Genomic DNA, 26563 nt, shown 5'->3' on the forward strand with positions numbered 1-26563 from the left:
CATCTTCCCTTATAGGGAGGTAAACAGTTTGCCCTAATTGAGTAACAAGTTTTTGTTTTTGTTTTTTCCCCTCTGTTTACCTTTTTATGATTCTCTGGAGACCTGCATTTGAAGATCAAATTGTCTATTGAGTTCTGGTATTTTGGTCAGGAAGCTCTTATTTTGTTGAATGACTTTCTCCTTGCCTGAAATGTTATGCTGAACTTTGCTGGGTAGTTGATCCTTGGTTGAAGTCCCAGCTCCTTTGCCTTACGGAATATTGGGTTCCAATTCTTTCGATCTTTTAATGTAGAAGTGCAAGGTCCTGTGTGATCCTGACTGTATGTCCTTGATATTTGAATTGTTTCTTTCTGGCTGCTTGTAGTATTTTCTCCTTCACTTGATAGCTCTGGAATTTGGCAACGATATTTCTTGGGGTTTTGAGTTTGGGATCCCTTTCGGGAAGGGAACGGTGGATTCTTTCGATGACTATTTTGCCCTCTGGGTCTAGTACTTCTGGGCAGTTTTCCTTGATGATTTCCTGGAAGATATTATCCAGACTCTTTTCTTCATCATGGGTTTTTGGCAGGCCAATAATTCTTAAATTTTCTCTCCTGGATCTATTTTCCAGGTCAGTTGTTTTTCCAATTAAATATTTTACATTTTCTTCTATCTTTTCATTCTTTAGATTTTGTTTGACTGATTCTTGTTGCCTCATTGAGGCATTGGTTTCTACTTGCCCAATTCTAATCTTCATCGTATTGTTTTCTTCAGTTAACTTTTGCATCTCCTTTTCCATCTGACCAATTTTTCCCTTTAAGGAGCTATTTTCTCCATTTAATTTTTGTACTTCTTTTTCCATTCGACCAATTTTCCCAGTTAGGTTTTGTGTTTCCTTTTCCATTTGATCAATTTTCCCAGTTAGGTTTTGGGTTTCCTTTTCCATTTGATCAATTTTCCCAGTTAGGTTTTGGGTTTCCTTTTCCGTTTGATTAACTCTTCCTTTTAGGGAATTATTCTCTCCAGTTAATTTTTGAACTTTCTTTTCCATTTGTTCAATTTTCCTTTTCAGAGTGATGTTCTCATCAGTGAATTCTTTTTTTATAATTTTAAAATCATTGGCCAGTTTTTCTTTTATTTCCTTCTTCAGCTGTTCCAGGTAATCTAGTTGAGCTTGTGAGAAATTCATAGTCCCTTCTGAGGTTTCAGATGGAAGTACAGTCTCAGCTCTGACCTCTTTGGTGTTTGTGTTTTGGTCCTTATGCCCATAGAAAGATTCTATGGTTTTTTCACTTTTCATCTGCTTTTTCCGATTCATGATGTAGCTTCTGGTTCTTTCAGTCAGAAGATACAGATCTTTGTGTTGAGCTGATGTGTGTCGAGGCTAAAAGCAGGTTTTTGTTTTTTGTTTCCCCTCTTTATTTTCTTTAAGGAACACTTTATAATTGAATCTACACAAGTATTTTTGTGCCTTGGTTGATTGATCGCCAAATATTCTCTGCATTTTGTAGTTATTTAGAATAGATTTTTCTTTTTCTTATTGCTCCTTGGTATTATGATTATTATTACACGGAAATGCTAATGATTTTTGGGATTAGCCTTCTGTGCTATTAGTTCATGATGTTCTTTACCTTGTTCTACTTCTTGGCCTATGGAGACAGCTGCAAATACTTAACTTCTTGCATATAATTTTTATTTGGGGGAGTTTTAAGGGTTTGAGGCAACTGGAAAAAATGTCTAGTTCTCCATCTTGTTTTTTACATGACCTTTGAAATACCTCGCCATCTTTCTACTGGGTCTGGTTTCTTCTGAGTGAATTTATGAACCTACCAATTAGAATTTAACTTTAAACTTCTACCCAATGGTAAACCTCACCTTCTTTCAAATCAACTATATTTAAATGAGTTTTCATCACATTGTGTTGGTATAATATCATCATTTCCCCCTCTCAGAAGCAGTATCCATACAGGAATGCTACGTGTAGCATTTTTACTCATAGTAAGGTTAATAAACAGGGCTGGTGGTTTGTCTGGTGGCTGGAAAGGATGTCTTAGCTACAGTTAAGAGCATGGTTATTATGGAGCAAGGGTAACAGAATTAAAAGCTAACCCAGACAAGGAGCAGTGTTGTCATTTTCCTTATATCCAGTTCTCCTTGAACTTAACCCCACCTCTCTCTTCTATCTCCAAAGTACAGCTCTCCTCTTTATTTCCTGTACCAACCTCCAGCACTACCTGCCTATGTTCCAATTTAGTGCAGTAGCAAAAGAATGAGAGGGATCTACATGTATTTTATCATAATGGGAGGATGGAGCTCCCTAACCCCACTAGACCACTAGTCATGTATCTAGCCTTGCCTCCAGAGCTATCATTTAGGAAAATAACCTTTGTGGAAAGGAGACCTGGCAATTTCCTTTACAGGTGTTGCAGTCCCTTTCTTAGTAGTGACAGCTACTAAAGAACTGTAAAAGAAAGTTCTTATCACCAAAGTTCTTAGCTCTGGAAAATTATTCAGTGTTAGATATGCATATAGTTTTATCAATGGGAATAACATTAAAAACAATACATTAACAGCTCCTTGCCTCTGTACCCTAAGTACCCTGAGGCTTTTCCATCTGACTTGCAGCTAGCTTAAAGATTCTATATGTGTTGTCTTCCCCTATTAGAATATGAATTCCTTGAGAGATGAATTGTCTTTTCTGTTGGTATCCCTAGCTCTTAATGTTTTGTACACAGTAAATACTTAATAAATGCTTTTTCGTTCATGCATTGAATCTTTTTTATTTGGGGAGTGACATGGTCAGATATATCTTTTTTTAGAAATATAAATTTAGCAACTTTGTCAAGGATGGATTGGAAACAGGAGAAACTGGAATCAGGGAGACCAATTGAAAACCTATTGCAATAATCCACGTAGAAAGGGATAAAGCCCTAAACTTCAGTAATGGCTATATGATTGGAAAGAAGGAGACAGATGTGAGAAGTACAGTGGAAATATAATGAGCAAGATTCAGTATCTGCTATGATATGAGGAGTCAGGAAATAATCAACAATGACTCCAAAGTCACAAACCTTGGTCACTGAAGAGATGAAGGTGCCTTCAATAGAGATAGGGAAGTTTGAAGGATATATAGTTTTGGGATGGATGGAAAAAGATAAGATTTAAAAGTAATATGAACATATCAAAGCATAAAGGAAAATTAAATCAGGTAGTTATGAAGAAACCATTGTATTAAAAATGTCATTATCAATAAAATTTTAAGTGTATTTCTTAGGTGAAACGACAGCAAGGACACGATTAAAAAGTTCCTGCATACAATAGGGAGAATATCTCTACAGAGCATCTATTTTAGTAACTACTTTGTAAGATAATTCTTAATTGCCCAAATATTTGAGCAGTTAGGATAGCCTTAATAAATCTCAATATGGGATTGTTGGATTTAAGGACTAGACGAAACCTTATCCATTCCAACCTTCGTTTTACAGATGAAGAAACCAAGACTCAAAGGTTCAAAAAGACTCAGGAGCAGAGGAATTGTCTTATAGCCTTCCTGTAAAGTTCTTAAAAATAGTTAGTTCTCTCCATAATTCTTCGTTTGCCATTGCTGACCCAGGCAGAGATTAATGTTTAAAACTATAGAAGAGAAAGACAAACAAACCTCAAGCATCTTTTATAGAACAGTAAATCTGTAAATATGTCAGACACTGAGCTTGTAATAAAATCTTTGATTTATTGAGCACCTTTCTCTAAGTACTTCACATACTTTATATAACCCTCACCCCAAAGGTTCACATCACTAAAGGTGGAGACAGGTGATAAACAGGGTAAGACATATAGTCAGACTGTCACAGCGGGGGAATGGCATGAGATAAACCTAAAGCTTTGCCACACCACCTCTTCCACACTGACAAATTTCATAAGTTACAACAACGGGGAAACCACATTTCACTAATTTCACAACACAAAGTTGGAAGGAGTATATATTTCAAACCTGGAACCCAGGGGATGAGTGGAATAAATTCACTTTAAACTGAAAGCTTAGCATTGAGCACAGTCCTTACTGTCCCACCATCATAACCATACCTTACCTTAACCATTTCTTCTCACCCCACCAAACAAATTCTTTCAAGAAGGATTATGGGAGTTTCTTATTAATTAACTTTGAAACTAAACTATTTGCAAGAATTAAAATTAATTCAACAAATGTTTAAGAAATACCTTCTACATTCAGGGTGCTGGGGAAACATAAGAAAAAAAAGTTCCTGAACTCTAGTTAACTACTTTGGAATCGGGGGATTTGGGGTGGGGAGAGGAAAATGATGTAGCATACATGTTTACATGTCACTACAAAGCACATGCAAAATAATACAAAGTAATTTCAAGAGGGAGAGGGTACAAATAATTGAGGAATAGGGTTGGGAGGTGGGATTAGGAAAGGGCTTCTGTAGATGTGGCACCCCAAACCTTAAACTACCTTTAACTAAAGGGAAAATGTGTATTTTATTTTTAAAAGGGCAATAAACATTTACTGTAACACTGCACAATAAATTCAGACCTCTGTTCTTCAGAGTATTGATTGGCTTCTGTGCAAACGGGCACCAAGGAAATAGCCACATAGATTAATTATGACCTGACCAAGTTAGCCTCACTTCCTATGGGGAATCTCTGCCTTAACTATTGGCTCTCTTGGACTAACAATGACTCTTGCCTTTTTTTCAAAGACAAATCTCTTCCAGCAAAACACATAAAGAAATGGATGCTCCAGGAGACAGAGCAGCTACATTTTCATTTCCCTACCTGTTTTTAGTCATTTCAGATAATAAACATGGAAATCCACTGCCCATCCCTTGTACGACTGCTTAAAGTCTGGGGAAACAGTTTAATTTTAAGGTCAAACTAGCAGGTGAGTACAAGAGTCCATTTGGGTTCAGGGTCTTTGAGCCACTTTAGAAACAAACAGGAATCATAAACATTGGCCCTGGAATGCCCATATTCTTCTTTGGGATCAGTATCCTAGCTTAATTATACTACAAATAATCATAATCAATACTTAGAATAGATTAAAGCAGCTCACCATGTCACTTATTAAAAAGGTCCTAGAGATCTCACTATCTTTCATTGTTGCCTATGGATAAATCATTATATTTTCTTTTGTACTAATTGAAATTATAACCAAGTGACTCCCACCCACCACCCTCTTCAAGTATTGGCTATGATGTGCTAGTTGATCAATGGATTATTAAATTCAATTTAACAAAAATTGTTAAATATCTGTTCTGTGCAGATTACTCTTCAAGTGAGATACCAAGAACTGAAATTTACATAAAATTTAAAGTTTACATAGATGATCTCATCTCTAGCCTGTTCTGAGGTATTGAATTGTGTTTGAGATAAGGGACACTCTTGAAATTCAATAGCCAATTCTAGCTAGGAAAATGACTAAGCTACCAAATCTAGCCCAGCTTCAAATAGGGCTACCATTTACATAGCTTTGGCTTGAAATGAAAGACCAATGAATTCAAGCATTTGAACAAAGAATTCTCCTGAAAATAGGCACTCCAAGTACACCGAAATAGGTCCTAACAACAACAAAAATACACTTTATAGTAGCATAAAGTATGCATAAAGCATATAGTAGCATTGGATGATATTCAATTACTGAGTCAACATAATCCAAGCATCCTTTTTATAAAACTAATGTTGACACCTGTGCATTTTTGGTAACTAATAAACATTACCCAGAGAAACTTTTTCATTTGTTGATGTCGGGTCTGAAGAATAAAAGATGTAAGTAAGTAAGGCTAATGTTTGAACTTGCTCAAGTGGGTGGGGAGTGAAACAGGCTGAATTCAGCAGCAGCCTGATGAAAGGGGAGAGTGTAGGTTCAAAACCTTTCACTTAAAAGAATGAATAAAAATAGCAAGGATAATTGGGAGAAGGTAGAAATGGAAAGCACAGAGAAAATACGGATATCAGCACTCGATGCAGAAATTCCTCCCAAAAATTTCTGAGTTCAGTGAATAAATTCTCTTCTATACACACCTCACAACTAATGGTCATACATAGAACATGTCTTTGAAATGAAGTAAAATGTCTCTTGGTTAACAAATGTTGATTCTCTCCTGTATTTCCCTGAGAAAAACCTATTCATCACAGACATTGACTTCAGCTTTTATACATATCACTCGTTAGTTTTCTAGTTGAGAAGGGCTTACAACACTGTGATCTTTGAGATCCGAAGTGTAAGGCCCTATTGTTTTCTGAATTCTCCCTTACCAAACACAAACCTAAAGGGAAAAATATTTTTAAAAAGTCAATCTTGAAGTTAAGGTGTTAAAGCTGTAAATTAAAATACCAAGTCAAGTCAGTAAGTATTTATTAGAGGCCTGCTATGAACCAGGCACTGCGCTAAATGCTGGTAGTAAAAAGATTTTTAAAAAACATAATAAACAACATGCTATGTTTTGAAGGAACTCATAGCCTAAATGGGATACAAGATGCAAACAATTATGCACAAATACACACACACATATATGATTATTTCTCTTTGTAGAAAGAAGACTTTTGAGCCACCCATCCTCTACCCCCAAAAAAGGAAAAAGGAAGGAAAGAAAGAAAAGATAAGTCAAGGCAAAGCAAGGGAAGAAGGGAAGGGAACAGAATAGAAAGGAATAGAAGAGAAGGGAAGGGAAACTGCAAAAAGCAAAAAAAAAAAACAACCCAACTTTGATGGGAAGGCCTAAGTGGTGCATAAAACTTGGTAAAAATGAAACTTTCATTTTCTGGCCTTTATCTAGCACTAAGATGATAGTCATATTCAATATCTTAATACACATGCCTGCCAATTCTGAGAATTAGTTATATGAAAGAAACTCAAACATCATGTCTTAATGAAACAATGGGAAATGCACTGACCCTAGAGGCATAGGACCTGAGTTGGAACTCTGTCTTTTAATACTATGACCCTATAACACACAATCCTTTGAAACTGTTTTTAGAAAGAGAGACAACTACCAGAAATTAGCAAATTATGATTTCTTATAGGAACATCAAAAAGGGCAGTTATGTTTGGGTTATAGAAAAGTCATATCCTATAACCCTCAGAGTAAATTTAATGTAGATTTTAAAATGCATATGATTTGTCATCAACAAATCTCTAGAAAAACTGCAATACCCATTTCCAAAGCAATTTGAAGCTTACAATACTTCTCATAGGATAATTCCCAAGCCCAAACTAGAAGATCAAAAGTTTTACTCAAAATACTGTAGTCTATCACTAAATAATAAAAATCGCAAAATTATCTTTACTTGAACAATCAAATGTAAAGACTGTCTGTGTATTGCTCATATAAATGCCTCTTGATTATTCATGTATGTGTAGTGATTTGCCATAAACTTAAATGGTATTAGAGACAAAGATTTACTTGCCACTTTGTGCTGTGTAAGAGCAGAAGTTTCTAGAATGTTATGTGAAGTCTGGTGTTATAGGAACTATTTACCAAAAAATGAATGAGAATCACATATACATATGTGTGTAAATATGTGTGTATATATATTATATACACACATATATGTATATTTGAGATGTCGCAGATGCATTCCTGATAATCATATTGCCCTTCTGCCCAGGTTAAGGAGCTGGTTACCTGGGAAAGGGGGTGAGTACTATCTGCTGGGACAAACCAGTGAGGAAAGCAAGGGCTGAGCAGTGAAAAGCAAGGGTAATGAGCACAATCGGTTGGAGGAAAGAGGAGCTACCAAACTGCAAAAGGTAGCAAACAGAGCCAAAAGCAGAGACAACTAAATGGAATGAAATCTGAGCTTCAGTAAGGAAGGACTGAAAAGATGTGGTGAGATGATTTCTACCTGCTAGAAGCTAAGGAGAGCTTCACTAGAACAGTAGAGGAGAAAAATAGAAAACCACCGTCAGAGAACAGCAATCTGTAGTGTAAATGGAGAATAACGGAAAACAAGAGCTATTGGAAGTTTGCAATGTGGTGAAGACGGAGGATCTATGGAGGAAAGCAACAACACCCTCCAATTAGTGACCTACTCATGGAAATGCTATAAGTCATGGAAACTGAAGAGGCCTCTAAGAAAGATCTGTTCATTGGGAAATATAACTACTTTCTTTGGGCTCAGTTATAACTGTGTTTTGAGCCTTGTTAGCTTCTGTGCTTGTAAGAGGAGCTAATGATTGCTCTTGGAGAGACTGTCAAATACTGAAGTTCCTAGGTCATCTGGGTGAACTAAAGAAGTGAGAGGCCTTCAAAATATAACCAGGCACTTCATCTTTAGGCTGCAACCTCTGACATAAGAAATATAGATATTTATAGCTAAATATTGAAAACACCAGGATCATCATAAATACACTCTTTGATTTGGGCCCCCACCCTAGGTTTCCTCTAGGAAATTCAGAACTTGAATAGTATTTCTCTAAAGGTCCTTAGTTTTAGTACAAGTCCTTGGGCTAACAAAATATCAAATATTAAGCATATTTTCTTAAATACTCACACTGAAGTCTACCACACAGTGTCAAGATATCCTTTCTAAAATTCCCACCCAGTTGCTCTGATTGATAACACTACCCTGTGTAGTTCATGTTTGAATCTAGCCATACTGCACACTGTCTGTCTGATCTTTCTCTCTAGTCTTTTTGGATAATTATATGATGACCCTTCCCAGTCCTTCCTACATGTAATGAATTAACTATGAATTTGACCCAACACCAGAACAAAAGTCTAATTTCAGGAACAACATGGACTGAGGGAAAGGGAAAAAATCATCTTGTCTAAGGAATTCATACCTTTTCAACAAGATACAACAACGAGGAAGGACTTATCTAACCTCTCTTGGGGAGGCCTTAGCATGTGACCTGACTATGTAACCTGAGTCCCAAAGCTCATTGGTATAGGACTTTCTCTCCTCTTCTATCAATGCCCATACCAATGAACTTTGGAACTAGGGTTCCATGTATAACAAAGTGACAGTGAGGTTCATTATACTTACATTAAAGTAAGAATCCAAAAGGGCTAGAGAATTATAAACATTAAAGAAATATACCCCCCCAAAAAACTTAACATCTTGAAATGGGCTAAAAAGACTTAGAGCCAAAAGGACCAATAGAAATCTAGGCTAACTCTCAATATTTTACATGTGAGAAAATTAAGGCTCTTAGGGGAAAAGTGACTTGTCCAAAGTCACAGAAGTATCAAGTAACAGCCAAGATTTATACATACATTTTCAGACTCCAAATCATGGACATTGTTCTACTACATCAGAAAATAGCTATAGCCTGTCTCACAACTTGTGCCTACAATACAGCATCAGCCTTAACGTAAGGCTATCAAGTATCAAGACCTTTTCTTCTCTGGCTGGCATCACCTGTTCAGGGAAGCTATTTGGCATTAGGCAGGTTGTTTGACCTCTCCGTGGCTCACTTCCCCTACATATGGTGTGAAAACATGAAATTTTTTTTTAAATATGAGTTAATTTTTTTAAAAAAGACAGAAAATTCTTATTTAGACTAGCATTTGTACAGGATTATTATTATTATTTAGGGACTAGGCACCAGGCTGGTACAAAAAGAAGAAGCAAAGCTGACAAACAGCAGGAATCGTTCACCAGTGGAGATTTAAGAGGAAACTTGCAGCCACAAGCCCAGAGGATCACAACAATCAGAATGGGAAAGGGAAAGGATTTTAAACCATGCAAAAGCTTAGGCTTTCACTTGAACATGAACAATGAGCAGGCCCACTGGATGATCCATTTTGTCACAGCCTAACATAGGCCACACACTCTCTTCTCTCTTCAGCCATATAACATACAGTTATCCCTTCCACACTGCAGAGGTTAGAGGCACAGCATCCCCATAATCTGGAAAGCCCATTTAAAATTTGTTGGCCTTCCCTTCATACCACCAAAGAATTCTGAATTTTTTCTTTTTTATAGGACATTTATAGTACTTTCTTGTAAAAATTGGGTTAAATGTTTGTGCATAGGCTACATATAGGTGAATGTTAAGTAAAAACACTGTATGAAAAAGAATTTTTTCTGTGTTGTCTGCTGGCCTTGCTGTGTCATCTGTGGCTTCTGGAAAACTCCCCCTCAAATTCTCATTTAATTTCTCATGCTGACCCGCAATATATGGAAACCATGATGGGAAGAGTTGCAATATGGAAGGGAAAACTATTTCCATATTTATCCCCTGATTCTGGGGCCTCTTCATCCCTCTGGTTGGAGAGGCGGGAATTGGACAACTAGGTGCTCCTCCCTGATCCTCCTCTATTTAAGGAAGGCACCCAGGGAATTCTCCTCATTATTTCCCACACAGTCACTTTCCTAGAATTCATCATCTCCAGATATCATCTTCCGTCATCCTAACCATCATCAGGAAGCTAAGTGGCATAATAAATAGTATATTGGGGCTGGAGTGAGGAAGTCTTGAGTTCAAATTTGATCTTAGACACTAGCTACATGACCCTAGGCAAGTCATTTAACCTCTGTTTCTTGGTCTGTAGAATGGGAAGGATACTAGCACCTACCTCTCAGGATTGTTGTGAGGATCAAATGAGATAATATTTATAAAACACTTAGCATAATGTCTGATACATAGTTGCATTGAGTTAGTTGTTTCTGACTTTCTGTGACCTCATGTGTGATTTTCTTGGCAAAAATACTGGGGTGGGTTGCTTATTTTACAGATGAGGAAACCAAGATGAACAGGGTTAAGTGACTTGGCCAGGCTCACACAGCTACTAATGTCTGAGACTGAAACTGAACCCAGTTCCTCCTGACTGCAGGGAGGGTGCTCTATCCACTTCCACACCTAGCTGCCCTGACACATAGTAAGTGCTAAGTAAATGTTGGCTATAATTATTGTGCAAGCTCTAAGCGCTCCACAGCACCTGCTTCAGTTCTCTTCATGGTCATTGGAACAAACTGCTATCTGCCCATTCTGCTGGGGAAATTCTTCACAAGCCTGGGGTAGATATCACCCTAACTCACCGACTGGGTTTGATGCCTGTCAGTTACCCTTAACCTGGTTTAGTTTGTCTGCTGAGATGGCTTCTTGGAACCACAGGTTGAGTGAAAGGTGGTCCTGAAGGTTGATGAGCAGTCCTGAAAAGGGCTCAGCAGCTCTAACGCCAATGTGATATTCACAGAGCAGCTATGAATATGCTAGCACAGTTCTGAATCACGAAATATAACAAATATATTATAAATATATATCACAAAATATAACAGATTCTCCACATGGAAGACAGAACCAAAATATTCATTTAAACACCAGAAAGCCGAATCCATCGTAGTAACCGAGAAGTCCACACACATTATCAGGGCTTCCCACAGACTCCCCTAAGCAAAGTGCCCTTCTCTCACTCACAGTCAGCTGCCTGATTCCTCTGTCCTTCCCATCTCTGACCAGTCTGACCAACTTCCTCTCAGTTCTGCTCCAGCTCTGCCTCTTCCATTTCTATCAGTTCAGCAAGCTCCTCCCATGAGAGGCTTCATGTAATTCAAACTCATGTGACTTAGGCTTCAATGTGACTTAAGCAGGTCACATAGGTCTGTCAATGGATGAGAAAGATCTCCCTGTTCCATTAAAAATACATTAATTCCATTAAGAATACATTAACAATATAGCAACCCTAACACCAGGGGTGCTAGTCCTCCCTAGACACCCCATATTATTCTATCACTATACTGTATTAGCAATTAAAATGTCATATATATACATACACATATATACATACATGTACATATACAAACACACATATATATTTATATATGTATGTATGTGTGTGTGCGTGTGTGTATTTATGGAAAAAGATAAACTAACAGCTAGGTGATGAAGTGGATAGAGTACTCAGCCTAAACTCAGGAAGACTCATCTTTCTGAATTCAAATCTGGTCTCAGACATTATTAGCTATGTGTGGCCCTGGGCAAGTTACTTAACCCTGTTTGCCTGTTTCTCATTTGTAAATGAGCTAGAGAAGGAAAGCATAGACCATTCCAGCATCTCTGCCAAGAAAACCTCAAATGGGGAATCAAAGAATCAGATACAACTCAACAACAAAAAAAGTTATCTATAATTAATATTATTATGTTAGCATTATTATGAAAATAGTTTTGACCTAACAGACCCCCTGAAAGGGTCTGTTGGAGGCATCCAGGGATCGCTGAACCACTTTTTGACCATTGATCAAAACTAACTCCTTCATTTTACAGATGATAGACCCAGTGAGATGAAGTAACTCATCCAAAGTCTTCAGGATGGAAGTGCAGAGATTTAAATCCAGACAATATCCATCCCTCACCCCCTACCTTCCCACATCACTGCTTCCCCTGCACTATGCTTCTTTCCATGAGATACTGACTTGAAAATCACCTACTTGCATAGTACTTTACTCAGCTGAATTAAAGTATCATCACACCATAGTAAAACCTGGACAGCTCCCTCCCCTCCCCCCCCCCGCCCCCCCCACACACAATAGGCAGGGATGGAGAAACTTAGTTGCAGTCTGAGCATTCTAGAATGACTTTTCCAGAGCAGCACTTTATATTCATAGGATCTTAGATTTAGGACCAGAAGATTCTACAACTAGAGCTCATCTAGGTCAATGCCCTTATTTTATTGATGAACAAAGCAGAGCCTGGAGAGGTTAAGCAACTGCAGGTAGTGAAACAGGTGTTATTATCATTGTACTTTGCTGTCTCCCTTTCTCTCCAAACCTATTGTCCTTTTCTTCTAGGGCCAAGGTACTGAGCAGGGCAGTGTGTCTCCCTGTGGGACTAGAATGTAATACCAATTTTTCCCTAGTTGTCTCAAATCCATGCAAATATCTCTGGAGGCAAATGACCAGGGTTATTCAAATTGCCTGGAACTGCTATCCACCACACCTGGGCTTAGGGGATGGGAGGAAGAAATCATACTTTCCACCATCATACGATAGATTGGGAGAGTGGGTGGGAAAAAGTCAGAGCAACTAGATTCAGATGTGAAGCTTACTACTTGTGTGGCCTTGGGGGTAAGCCACTTAACTTCTCCAGGCCTCAGTTTCCTTAACTGTAAAATGAGATGACCTCTCCCTAGCCATCTCATTTCATCTCTAAATCTCTGATCCTGGAAAAGCAGCTCCCAATATACCAGCAAAATGAAAAGTGCTCGTACAATAGTCAGTTCTCCTTGACTCCTTCACAGTGTGCTAAAAGGAAAAGAATATTAACTTTAGAATTAGAGTCCCAGATCTATAACCCTGGGAAAATCATTTCATCTCTCTGGGCCTCAGTTTTCCCATCTGAAAGCATGATGACATTGGCCTAGATGATCTCTAAGTTCCCTTCAAGTTCTAACTCTATTAACTTGTGGGGAGTAGGGGGAGGCACAGAGAAGAAACCTGGGTTCCAGTCAGAACCTTGCTAATGTGTGACTTGGGTATGCCTCCTTATTTATAAAATCCTGGGGAAGAAATGGAGAGGAAAAGGATGGAAGGGTAGAATAAGTGATCTCTAACTTTGCTACCAATTTTAACAATCTATGCATAGCGTTAACCATCTGCCATCATGTGGATGGCACAGTTTTTTTTTTAAAGGACACTGGAGTACATCTTTTTCTTAATGAATAGTAGTCCAAGAGCAAAACCAAAATGTCAAAGTTTTTTCATTACATTTACTGCTGAAATGGATACAAAACCCAAAGGATGTTGCTAGGGCCTTCAACACAACACAATCATTCTAGAACATACGTAAATTATTTTAAAGGAGTAATAGATCTCCAAGGGCATCCTCATGGATTAAGTGTCAGTGGTGAAATATTGCATTTCAACTTAGGAAAGGGTTTTGGAGTGAATGTGAAGACAATAATTGAGAGCTTTGGAAAAGTGCAATTTATTTTACAGCAATTCCAAAGACTAGTCATTTCCCACTAACAATCTAATTTTTTTAGAAAAATGTATCTGGTAGCACCCAAGATAAAGTATGAGTTCTTATCTCATGCCTCATAATGGTTATGCAACAAATAATTAACTTTCATTTGTGAACCTTAAAGGATTTACTTTGGCGACTTCCATCACATTAAGATTTTCCATCCTTCAGAAGTGCAGATTGTAACAAAAGAAAAAACTGGGAATAGAATTTGGATGCTCAAAAAAACAAAAACAGACAGAAAGAAAAACAAGAGAGTTTCACAATAAGGCAAATGTTGATTTTAGCTCTGCAGAACACCAGTCTCCTGAAGAGTATTTCAGGTATAAATGGGTGATGGCATCCGAGGTGAGATAAGTCCCCTCCAACCTCCAGCCTAACTGCCAAAGACTAATACTTGTTTATCCAAGTTTTCAGTATTCAGAAATAATACACAAAGCACGACAGTATGTGGGCAGCAGGAGATCTGTAAATTCCCTAGTCTATTCGGTTCTGCTCTAAGAGTAGCCTTATTGAGCTCTGTGATATCGCTGTTTCACAATTTCCTATGCTGCTTCTTAGCCCTTCAAAGAACGAGGAAATCAATAAAGTTTCTCCAGTTTGTTTATTGCGATCCTGTATACAGTCACTTCAAACTCTCCTTTCCATGCTGCTTCTACCAGCTGAGGGAGGGGGTGGAAAACAGAGCGCGGCTTTTTTCTTCCGTTTCTCCGTTATTTTCTTTCCTATTCCCCCTGGCTGAGCACATGATGATTTAGCAGCATGGCCCAGTGAGTGGTATGTCATGATGGACACTGACATTGTATGCCTGGGATGAATAGTGAGGAGCGAAGCCACTGAGGATCGCTGAAACACCGGGATAGGGACGCTTGATCATCTCAACCCTTTAGCCTTCTTTAGAGAATGGGAGGGCTGTGTTGCGAATGGAGAAGAAATGAAGATCTTAGCATTGTTGATTTCGCATATATTATGTCTAATTAGGGCTCTCATTCAAACCAGGGGGATGAGTGTGTTGTGTGTGTGTGAAAGAGAGAGAGAGAGAGAGAAAAGGGATTTCCAACAATTACTGAACACTGAGCTTGCCTGTGGCAACCGCACAAAGGTTTCCTAAAAGAAGCCTCTGACCCAATAAAGTGACAGTCACCTTAAAAACATAAAGCAACCATCTGGATCAATATGCTTTCTTCTAGAATGCTATGAGCAATGTCCCTTCTCCATTTTTCATTTTGACTTAAAAAGAAAAAAAGACAATATTGGCTTTTTTTTTTTTAGAAGTATGGTGGATAGAGGATGGAGTTGAAATGAGAAAGCCCTGATTTCAAATCCAATCTCAGATACTTGTGAGTTGTGTGACCCTGAGCAAGTCATTTAACCTCTCTCAGCCTTAATTTCCTCATCTATGAAATGAAGATAATAATAGCACCTCCCTGCTAGGGTTAGTGTGAGCATCAGACAATATTTGTAAAGCCCTTAGCAAAACTTAAGGCACTATATCTCATGTCTTAATGCCATTTTAAGCTTTAATAGCTTAAATATGATGCTTTAATAACTTAAAACTGCACTAAGACTTTTGGAACACCCCATACAAATGCCAGCTACAATTAGTATTGTTGTTATTTTTAAAGATACTAGGGAACCCACTCTTCATTTTAAATTGCTCCCATCCTATTTTAATTTGCATGCACCAACCTTTGAAGAAATGGTCATTCTTTTTCCAGCCTGCAGGGATCAGTTGGTGCAGACATCCCTTCAGATAATCAACTACTGATTGTTCTTCCTTAATTCTCAATTTAGGTGAAGAAAGACAAGTCAAGGCTTTCTTCCCAGTTCAGCGCTTTCATAAACTAAGGACAATAGAATATAGAACTGTTGGGGAAGATAAAGACAAGCCAGAGCACTGGACTCAGGATGAATAGTTCAATATCAACCAAGAGGGGAGAGGTGGCATGGCCAGGAGGATTACAGGGCAGGCTGGGAGTCAGGAAGGCCTGGATCTAGCTCCTACTTCAGACACAAATAATAGTTTTGTGACCCTGGGCAAGTCAGTTAACCTCAGTATTCTAGGCAGCTCTGAAAGTTCCAGACAAAATACTGATCTCCATTTGTGGAGAGTTTCTAAACTTGAATTCCCTGAATCAAGGAAATCATAGGACTGGAACCTCACTCCACGTTTCTGACAAAAAAATAAAGAAATAATAAATAAAATAAAAACATACGAGCAGGAAAGTTGAAATAAAGATGCTAAATAAAATAAGAGAAGTCTCATATAATTTCATATTTTTTCAATCCAAAAAACATAATCTAGAACCTACTATATGTGACAAAGACAAAAAAAATTTCCTTTTAAGGAGTTTATATTGTATTGTTCATTTTCATCAGTTATCCAGATGACAGAAGACATAAATGTTTACCAAATCTAGAGATGACTCCAAATGACTCTAAATGGGTAGCAGTGGCTAGCATCTCAGAATAATGGATTGGAACTCAGAAAATGTTTTAGTTTTATCTTTATATCCCCAATGCCTAGAACAGTGTAAAGTGCACATTAGGCATCCAATAAGCATTTGTTGAATGAATTAATTAAAAATTATTATGGTAGAGGGGTAGCTAAGTGGCACAGTAGATAGAGCACTGGCCCTGGAGTCAGGGAGATCTGAGTTCAAATTCAGCCTCAGACACTTATTAGCTGAGTGTCCCTGGGCAAGTTAACCCCAATTGCCTCCAAAAAATAAAAATAACTGTGGTAGACTGAAGTGGTCAGAAACTAACAAACCAATGTCCTAAAGGGATGAGTCAAGTAGTATGAAAGAGGGATGAAATAGTCTATGGAATAAGAAATAACTGCTTAAAAATGGATCCTAGGGTCTACGTAGACCAGAAAGTAAACATGCATTGGCCAAAATAACAATGCTATTGTTTGAACGTCAAGAATGAGCTTTTTTTCTGATAACGCTCAATATTATTCCATTGAGTATAATTAAATCCAATTGAACAAACATTAAATGGCTATGTGCAAAACACCCAGTTATCTATTGGTATAGTTCTGAACTCTACAACTTAATGCAGAAAATATAATAACAATTCAAACAGAAGTCAAATAATAATAATAATTGTAACTATCATTTATATAGTCCCTTAAGGTTTGCAAAGTACTTTGCAAACATTATATCATTTGACCCTCACATCAATCTTAGGAGGTAGGTACCATTATTGTCCCCATTTTACAGAGGAGAAAACTGAGACCCAGAGATGTTAAGTGACCTGCTCTAAGGCACATAGTTAGTAAGAGTCTAAGTCTAGATTCGAACTGAGGTCTTCCTGACTCTAGGTCCAACATACGGTGCCACTTAGCTGCCTCATAGTGCTGGGTTTGGATTCAGGAGTTCTGGATTCTAATTCTAGCTCTGACATTTACTAGCTATGTGACCATAGGCAACTCTATAGAGAATTAGATGGTGTACAGCCTAGAGTTCTGGACATGGAGACAAATCTTGCCTCAGACACACTTGCTACTACCTGTGACAGCTCAGCTTTATTTTCCTCATCTCTAAAATAGGGATAGTACCCTCTCCAAGATCCAGCCACTCAACTGGCAACATGGCTAAAACGTACCAAGAAGGTCAGAATTGTTGATAAATATGGTATATGTTATGGTGCATTCCTCAGAAAAATGATGAAGAAAATTGAAATTAGCCAGCATGCCAAGTATACCTGCTCCTTCTATGACAAAACTAAATGAAGAGATGCATTGTGGGTATCTGGCATTGTAGATCTTGTATGAAAACAGTAGCTGGTGGTGCATGGAGCTACAATACCACCTCTGCAGTCACAGTCAAATCTGCCATCAGAAGACAGAAGGAATTGAAAGACCAATAAAATCTTCCTATCAAATATCTGTAGTCCATAGTCCAACAATAAATGGGTTAATTTTAAAAAAAGAAAAAAAAATAGGGAGAGTAGTAGCACCTACCTTACAGGATTGTTGTAAGGATCTAATGAGATAATATATGCAAAGTGCTTTGTAAACCAGCTTAAAGGGTTCTACAAAGATAAGTTGTTCTTGGCTGCTGTTCTTTATGACCCCGTTTGGGGTTTTCTTGGCAAAGATACTGGAGTGGTTGGCCATTTCCTTCTCCAGCTCATTTTACAGATGAAAAAACTGAGGCAAATAGGGTTAAGTGACTTGCTCAGGGTCACACAGCTAGTAAGTATCTGACAGTAGTTTTGAACTTATGAAACATCTATAAAATGGAGATAATTGCAGTAACTTTTTCACAGGCTTGCTGTAAAATTAACATGTAAACTTTAAAGTTCTATGGAAGTTTTAACAACAAAAGTTTAAAAATTAAAGAAAAGAAGACTGAATCAATTAAATGTTGTCAGGAAGAGAAACAAAGAAGGCATTTTAACCTCGTATATCTGATATAGAATCATAGAGCTAAAATGGAACTTGAAAAACCATTTAGTACAATCTCTAGATTTTTCAGCAGAGAAGTGACTTGCCCAAGGTCACCTAGGTGTTATTAAGAGCTAGAATTCACACTCCAGACCCAGGACTCAACAGTCCCATCTGTCTTTTCATGAAAGTGTTGTGATATTCCCACTGCACGATTTTGAAGGGATACTTTACAGATAATGAAATATAATGTATGTGAAACACTTAGTAAACTTTAGAGCACTATACAAACATTAGCTAGCATTACTATTACTACAGAGCATGGTGATTGTCTCTCCTTTGCCTCTTCAAAAAATAAGAGAAATTGGATTTTAAAAAATTTGCTAATAATTTTGGGGGAAAAATAATCCAACCATCACTATGTTTATTGATCCATAAAGATTGCTGTTCTTCACTGACATCACAATGTCAGTGATCAAAACACATTCTCATTCCTCTTCTAAAATCCTCCTAATCTACCTTATTCCCTTTCCCTTTCTGTCCACTTCCTCTCCCACTATCCCCCAAAGCCAATTTCACTGTTAGTAATATGGTTTGTCCTAATGCTGCTAAGTGTGGTTGGTCCTAGTTACCAAGGAAGTCCCTCTGCTATATGCAAATCCTAAAAAAATTAAAATAAAAGGTTGGTATGAAATGAGAAGGTATCATTGTCATAGTGAAGAATAAGAAAATTTGGCTTTGCATATTTGGGGCAAAAAGAATATAGAGACTTCATTATTTTTTGTATGGACAATAATGACCTTGGAATTAACAGTTTGAGGACAGGGTGCTGCTGTTTCTCCTTAACCTGGAGAAGAAACCTGGAATAGACCAGTAGTGATGAGCCATGCTAAAAGAATCTGAAGATTAAAGGTTAGATTGGACCCTAGCACTTTCTTCAGAGAGACAGGATGATATTCCTTTGGCACATCTGTAAAGCTCTTGGCTTCCAGAGTGAATAGCAAGGAGTAAATTTTATGTCTGACCAAACTATGTAGCTTATGGGATTAGTTATCAAGATGACTACAGGAGATCCTTAGATTTCAAAAAGACATTTTTATAAAGGACAAAATCCTAGTAAAACCCTATTGTGTCTTCCTGATAGCAGAGTGGTGGGGAATGGGGTGATTGATGCATGTATTTTCATCTCTTTTTTCTTTTCCCCTTTTCCTATTCCTTCTTCCAGCAGGGCAGGAAATGGATGGAGAGGATACTGGGTCCAACAAGGAAGTTTGTATTAGGGAGACTAGTTGAACAGAGGAAGCTGAAGTTTTATAGTAGCACACCGAGGACTCCCAAAAGATTGGCCAAAATGGTAAAGCACATTCTTGTTTTTCTCCAACTTCTCATTCATAGCTCCTGAATCCTGTCCAAAGATAACCAGTGTCCTTGTGCTACCCTCATGCTGTGTAAGTCTCTCACTTAGTCAGAATGTACTTTCTTCAAGGGTTCCCTTCTCACTTCAATTCAATGTGATTCAATTCAACAAACATTTAATAGACTCCTATTACGTGTCAGGCACCGTGCTAAATGGTGGGTTTATAGCTCCTGTCTTCAAGGAGTTTACATTCTGGCCCATAGTAGATGCTTAATACATGCTTGTGGATTGACTGATATGGAGTGAACAACAGGTATACAGAAAAGTACAAAACATATACAGAGTAATGAGGGCACACTAACAAGGATGGGAATCAAGAAAGGTCTCTTATGGGAGTTATCACTTGAATTGAACCCTGAAGGGAGGTAGAGACTCCAAGAAGTGAAGATGGCAGGAAAGAGCATTTTGGGTATGGGAACAGGCTGGCCAAAGTCACTGAGGGTAGAGATGGAATGTCTTGTAGGGGTATTATCAAATAAGCCAGTTTAACCAAAAGTAGAGTATGAGAAAGGGAGTAATATCACTGCATCTTAAATGAAACTCTCATTTTCTGAATATCAACAAATGTTATCTGATTGGAGTAATTCACACAAAATTGTGAATGAAACAAACCTCTAAGAGACATTTGTAATTTTGAGAGGAAATTATTAAATCAACTGAATTTCCAATTTGGTGGAAGGCCCAGAGGAGATATGAGCCCTCCCCCCACCCCCTCCTCCAGAGCCCCAACACACTTTCCCTGGGCTGTCTGAGAGTAAAATTGAGTAACAATTCATTCATCTTGGATCATCTGGGAAACAAACTTATGTGTTCCACATAAGTAAGTTATTCAGATAATTGAAGCTTGTTTAAACACCATGGATTATTTTTATTTTAACCACTTTAATTCAAATATTTTTACATTTCCTGTCTTCTTAGAGCTTGTAAAATATATGATATTTAACCTTTTTGACATTATCTAATGAAAACTGATTAGTAGACTATGCTGTGTGATACAGTGATACCCTTAGAGTACATGGGTTATTTGCCTCTACATAAGTGGCATTGAAGTTTCTTTAATAGTACAGGGTCCATGTGACCACAGTCTGTAAGTGTGGGGCCTCAAGAATTCAAGAACATAATTAATTACATTTAGTTCAGTTACTAATTAATACGAGCCTGCTAGCATAATGTCTAACAATGGTAGAAGACTGATAGGCCCTGCTGGCCTATTACCTTGTCTTAGAAGTTCAGCAAAAAAAAAAAAAAAAAAAAAAAAAGAAGGTAAAAAGAAGACAGTTTGAGAAACAAAGCCATTTTTTTCCTGGATGGAAAGTATCGGGCCAAAGACTAAACATATGGTTTCACTATTGTTGAACAAGGAAACTACCTTCATTAATTTAGAAGGATATCTTCTTTGCTTCATATAATCTAAAAACTAGAGAACAGGAAGAAAGGTTTAGAAGAGGTAGGTTTTACAGAGAGTACGAGTGAAGCTGGGGGAACTCGTTTCAGATAGTTACCACTGGAGGCTTTGGAATCTGCATCACAGACTTAGAAGGATTAAAGGTCATTCATCTAATCCCACTGTATCCTAGACCATCAGTAGTCATCCTGACCAATGTCTTGCCACCAGATTCCAATGACTCTGGAGGAAAGAGTAAGGTTGATGACTTTACAAAGCTCTGCCTCACTTAAATTCAATTTACTTGCAAGTCAAAATATCACCCTGAAGGCCAAACAACAATCTGGGAAGATATATATTAAGTAGATGAACTTTCCTGGTCCATTTGTAAAGTAAAAATATTTTCATTCTTGCCTACATTGTGTACTCACTATAGACATTTACTTGAAGACCACAACCTTACCTGTGGCTGAACAATTCAAAACTGAACTGCCAGATCATTATAAATTGTAATAACTTTATAGTATAAATATGCTTAAAATTCCAGGGAAATAGCTCAAATTTCTAGTCTTTCTGCTGAAGCCAAATGCAAACAGTATCCTACTAGGGCAAAGTATCTTTCATAATTTGGTTGGTTCCAATCAATGACCAGCTTTTCCAAATGTGACAAATATTATTCAATGAAATAAAATGCCTTGATGACTTCCTACACTCTGTTGTAAGGATGTATTTCTATCTGTTTAATGAGTCATTCACAGGATGAGAAGGTTTAGATGAGTTGCTATCAGCACTGTTGGAGGAAGGTAATCACTGATTGTGATTTTGGCTTACATCTACAAAGCACTTTAAGGTTTTCAAAGCACATTACATATATATTCTTCTTTGATCCTCTCAACAACCCGTTGAGGTGGATGCTATTATTATCCCCATTTGACAGATGAGGAAACCGAGGCACAGAGAGGTTAAGTGACTTGGCTCTAGTCATGTAAGCATCACAGATAGACTTTGAAGCAAGATCTGTCCTAAATCCAAGGCAAGGACTCTTACCACTAGACCACGTTGCATCATAAAACTGAAAGGAAGGGTACTAGCAAAATGGAATAGTTGCTAATATTATATTTCTTCAGGAAAATTGGTCATCATTGCTTTGTTTGAGTCAGGACAGATAGATGTGATGAAAAGGAAAATCTCTTTCATTACCTAGTTAAATAAATTCCAGTGTTATATGACAGGCACCTAGGTAGCACAGTAGATAAAGTGCTGGACCTGTAATCAGAAAGATCTGAGTTCAAATTCAGCCTTAGTAGTTATATGGCCTTGGACAAGTCACTTATCCTTTGTCTTCCTTAGTTTCCTCAGCTGTAAAATAGGATAATAACAGCACCTATCTCACAGGATTGTTATGAAGATCTAATAAGATATTTGTAAAATACTTTGTAAACCTTAAACCTGTAGCTATGCTAATAAAATTAGTTATAGCTAATGCTAGCTATGATGATCATGAAGAAATCAATGATAATGACGATAGTTGCCAGTTGTTTGTGGATCACCACACACATGCCTCAGTAGTTATACAATTACATATGATATGCTACCAGATTCTAGATCACATATCTTTTAGAGAATCAGATCCATTTGAATTTTTCCCTAAGAATTATATCTTGAATTTGAATTTTGGTCAGAAAAAATTAAATAGATATTGGGATATCAGATAATAGACCAACAAAAACGGACCTTTTTTTTTTTTCAGAGTTCAGAGAAAGATTTTGGTCTAAACTTCAGAATATATGGCATCCATTCATATACAATCTTAATTTTTCTGGAAATAAAAGTTTCCTTCCTGGTACTCACTGTTGGAATCTTACCAGCAAAAATGACTCAAATTAACATGATTGTTATTGCTTATTAAATTGGATCAAGTAGACTCTAAACAGCTTAAACGATAGGTGATTCTTAATTTAGCTTTTTGCCAAAGGTCATAATTGTTAACCGTACCATAATCCCTTGCTTAAACTCCTTTCATTTACATAGAGGGGTCAAGAGACTGAAGAAATCCACATTAAGAGACAAAAAGAGTTCCCACAGCCTGAAGTTTTGGTTGATACACCAACCACCATCTTCTTACAAAATAAGTTATCAAATTCTTCCATGTTCCAGAGAGAGTTTGCTTTGTACAATTTAACCTTAGTATTCATAAGTCAATACTTAAAGAAATTAATTCAGGTTATTCACTAGAAGGTCAAATACTGAAGCAGCAAATCAAATACTTTGGTAACATAATGAGAAGATGGAACTCATTGCAAAAGACCCTGATGTTGGGAAAGATTGAAGACAAAAGGAAAAAGGGACAGCAGAGGATGAGATGGATAGATGGTGTCATGGAAACAATGAACATGAACTTGGATAGACTTTGAGAGATAGTGGAGCATAGAAGGGCCTTGTGTGCCCTGGTGCCCATGGGCTCACAAAGAGTCAGGCATGATTGAATGACTGAACAAGAACAAAAAAACAACATTAACAAGTACCAAATTTTAGTGTGCTAGCTCATTCAGAGTAAAAGTTCAACATGTCAAAATGAAAAATGGGACCAAACAGCCATTAGTCCTCTTTGGGGTGGGGGATAGGGAAGCTCTATAAAGTAATTTACAAACATATTGACTAAGTGATGGAATGTATACTCCCTAGTATACAAAATCACATATTTGTTTAAAGCAGTATTCAGGAGCTGGATAATCACTGTTAGCAGGCCAAAATCAAACTTAAGGCTCAGTGCTGGCTACTGTTCAATGAAAAAATGCTAGGAAGCATTCAGTTAAGTAGTAAATATTTCATGATGCCTGCACATGGGTAGTTCACCAGATTTCTCCATGACTTAATTTCTTCAGCTGCAAAATAAAAGTATGGGACCAGATAATTTTCAAGGTCTTTTCCTGCTCCAATAGACTATGATCAATGACTATACAGCCTAGAAATTGAATTTTCTGCCTGAAATATTACTTAGAGTAAACACTAGCCAGCCCTCTAGTCTAAAGTTGCATATTAACTTATGGTTGAATATTATTGTACATGACATATAACTTGGTCATTATGTTGTTAAAAGTAAAATGCTTTTTTAAAAAAAGATAAGCCTTTTGTGACCTGCCTATATTAAAGAAAAGGCAATCGAAATACTTTATTCAAAAGAGTACTGATAAAATCTTATGCTCCAAATCTTATCCTCCACAAATCTTTTTCCTCAAACACTTAAGCAGATCTCATATAGAGTGAAAACATATTGAATAACCTGAGTATTCATGAGAAGTGGTGTGGTATGTGGAAAAACTGTCGACTTTGGAATAAGAGGACCTCAGTTCAAGACCTGTATCTGCTATTTTATCCCACTGTGACCTCAGATGAGTCAATTAATTTCACTGGGTCTCTTTCCTATCCTGAAAGCTGAAAGGGACTGGACTAGGATGATCCCTAAAATACTTTCCAGTTTTAATTCTATGATTCTATAGTATATTTATCAAGCCCTTTCTTCAGAATTTCAATCCTCCCATATTGCCTTGCAAATTAACAGTGGATCAAATTAGTAAGACATTTATGAAGGAGATAGAGATGGCGAGATTGGATAAATATGGTCAAGGTAGAACCAGATTTGACAGGACAAACATAATGTCTGGAGGCTTAAAGACTTTTCAAACCTTTTGCAGCTTCCATTATAGGAAGTGAGGAGATTGTGAGGCATTAAAAAACATTCCCACTGGAACTCAGAAGTAGAATGCTTATTCCCTCACATGCTATAGTACCATATTTCTAAAATGGCAACATAACAGAACAATGGCCGACAGTGGCCAATACTAGATATCAGAAGAGTTTTATTTCCTTACACTCTAAGTAGTCTGAAGTCATTCGTATTCTTCAGCTTCTTGCATTGTACACTGTTAATCCTAAAATTTCTTTCTATACTGTGAATTCTTTTTTATATAGCCTGAGTGATATCTCCCCTGATAATATATACCCACAAACTTACCCTCTAATGTTTCTATCTCATGCCTCAATAAATATTGAAATGTCTTTCAGCCACTACCTGGTGGAGAAATTTGTATATTTTTGCTTATTCAGCAAATTACATCATTCACATATAGAAAAGCTCTTCCCTCCTCCCCCAAGTTCTAGCTTATTTTGATTGATTTGCTCTTGTTTCTATGCAAGGGACTCTGAGATACTCTGCTTGGTACCCCAACATCAGAGAATTGATGTACTGATTCACTGACTTCCCAACCCCAATACATTAGGCATGATAGGCCAAGGGGATGGAAATATAGAGTTGTACTTAAACATTCATTAACCAATATATAATTTCTTTTTAAAAATTTCTATTGCTACTTTTTATTTTTATAACACCTTCATTTCTGAATTCATCTGTCCCTCTTCCCCTTTTAGGAAACTTACAACAACAACAACAAAAACCAGAAAAAGACCAAAACAGCTACTTTCACCCAAACAACTTTTACCAGATATTGAGAAATATTAAAGGAAAAAGAAAAAATAGACACTAACATTCTGTCTATTGTCTTTAAAACATATAACCTCCGGTGTTTAATGCAATAATTACAATACTTCAAAAATCTATAATTTTTTCAGTGCAGACAGTCCTTCTACTCTGAGATGGTGGGATTTCTTTATCAGTGACCAAGAATTCACTTTGGTCCCTCTCTACTTATTCCTTTCCAGGAATAGCATGGAGTCCTCTCTCTCTCTGTCATTAATCTGCCTTATTACTGATTAGATCCCCCACTTGTAAGAAAGTTCTTTTTCTCCTCTTCTTTCCTGTTCTCTCTCTTCATTTTCTGTCAGTCTCACAGCCTTCAAAAGATGTCACAGGGCTCATTTTACCTCTTCCCTAATAGATATACTTTCATTATATTTATTTGTTATCTACCCATACTAGACTATATACTCCGTGAGAGTAAGGATTATATCTCATGTAGACTGTGTATCCTCAATATCCAATAGAGTGCTCAGCATGCGGCAGGTGCTCCATACACGTTTATTGATTTGAAGTGTATTGAATTGAATCACAATTGTTTAGGGGGAGGGAAAGGTTAGAATGCCTTGAGAAAAAATTCATTTATATCATTTTCACTTTTCTAACATAAATAATCATTTTGAGATTTGTTTACCATGTAAAATACTGACAAGTGTGTTGAACCGTTGGCATGTTTGGGGGTTTGGAGATGTTTTCCAAATGTTATTTTTTTTAAAATATGGGATAATTCATCTTGAGACACATAATTTGAAGTTTAAAATAAGCTCTTTCTAAAGAGATGTGCTTGTCAGAGGGCCTAGAAGGTTAATATTTTCAAAGGAGCTAGATGACAGGCTTTACTTTTGTTATTATACTTGGTGTCTGTTCCTTGTATTAAGAAAAGTAGAATCCCTGATGTTCTGTGGAAATACCAAGACCTGGTAGTA

At 37.2% G+C, this 26563-nt stretch overlaps 1 pseudogene; it reads left to right on the forward strand.

Annotated features, from left to right (window-relative positions):
• The first annotated feature begins 14235 nt into the window (after positions 1-14235).
• LOC140523155 (large ribosomal subunit protein eL43-like) lies at positions 14236-17782 on the forward strand (annotated as a pseudogene).
• The last annotated feature ends 8781 nt before the right edge of the window (positions 17783-26563 follow it).

The sequence above is a fragment of the Notamacropus eugenii genome, chromosome 2 (assembly GCF_028372415.1).
Source record: "Notamacropus eugenii isolate mMacEug1 chromosome 2, mMacEug1.pri_v2, whole genome shotgun sequence".
Lineage (NCBI taxonomy): Eukaryota > Metazoa > Chordata > Mammalia > Diprotodontia > Macropodidae > Notamacropus > Notamacropus eugenii.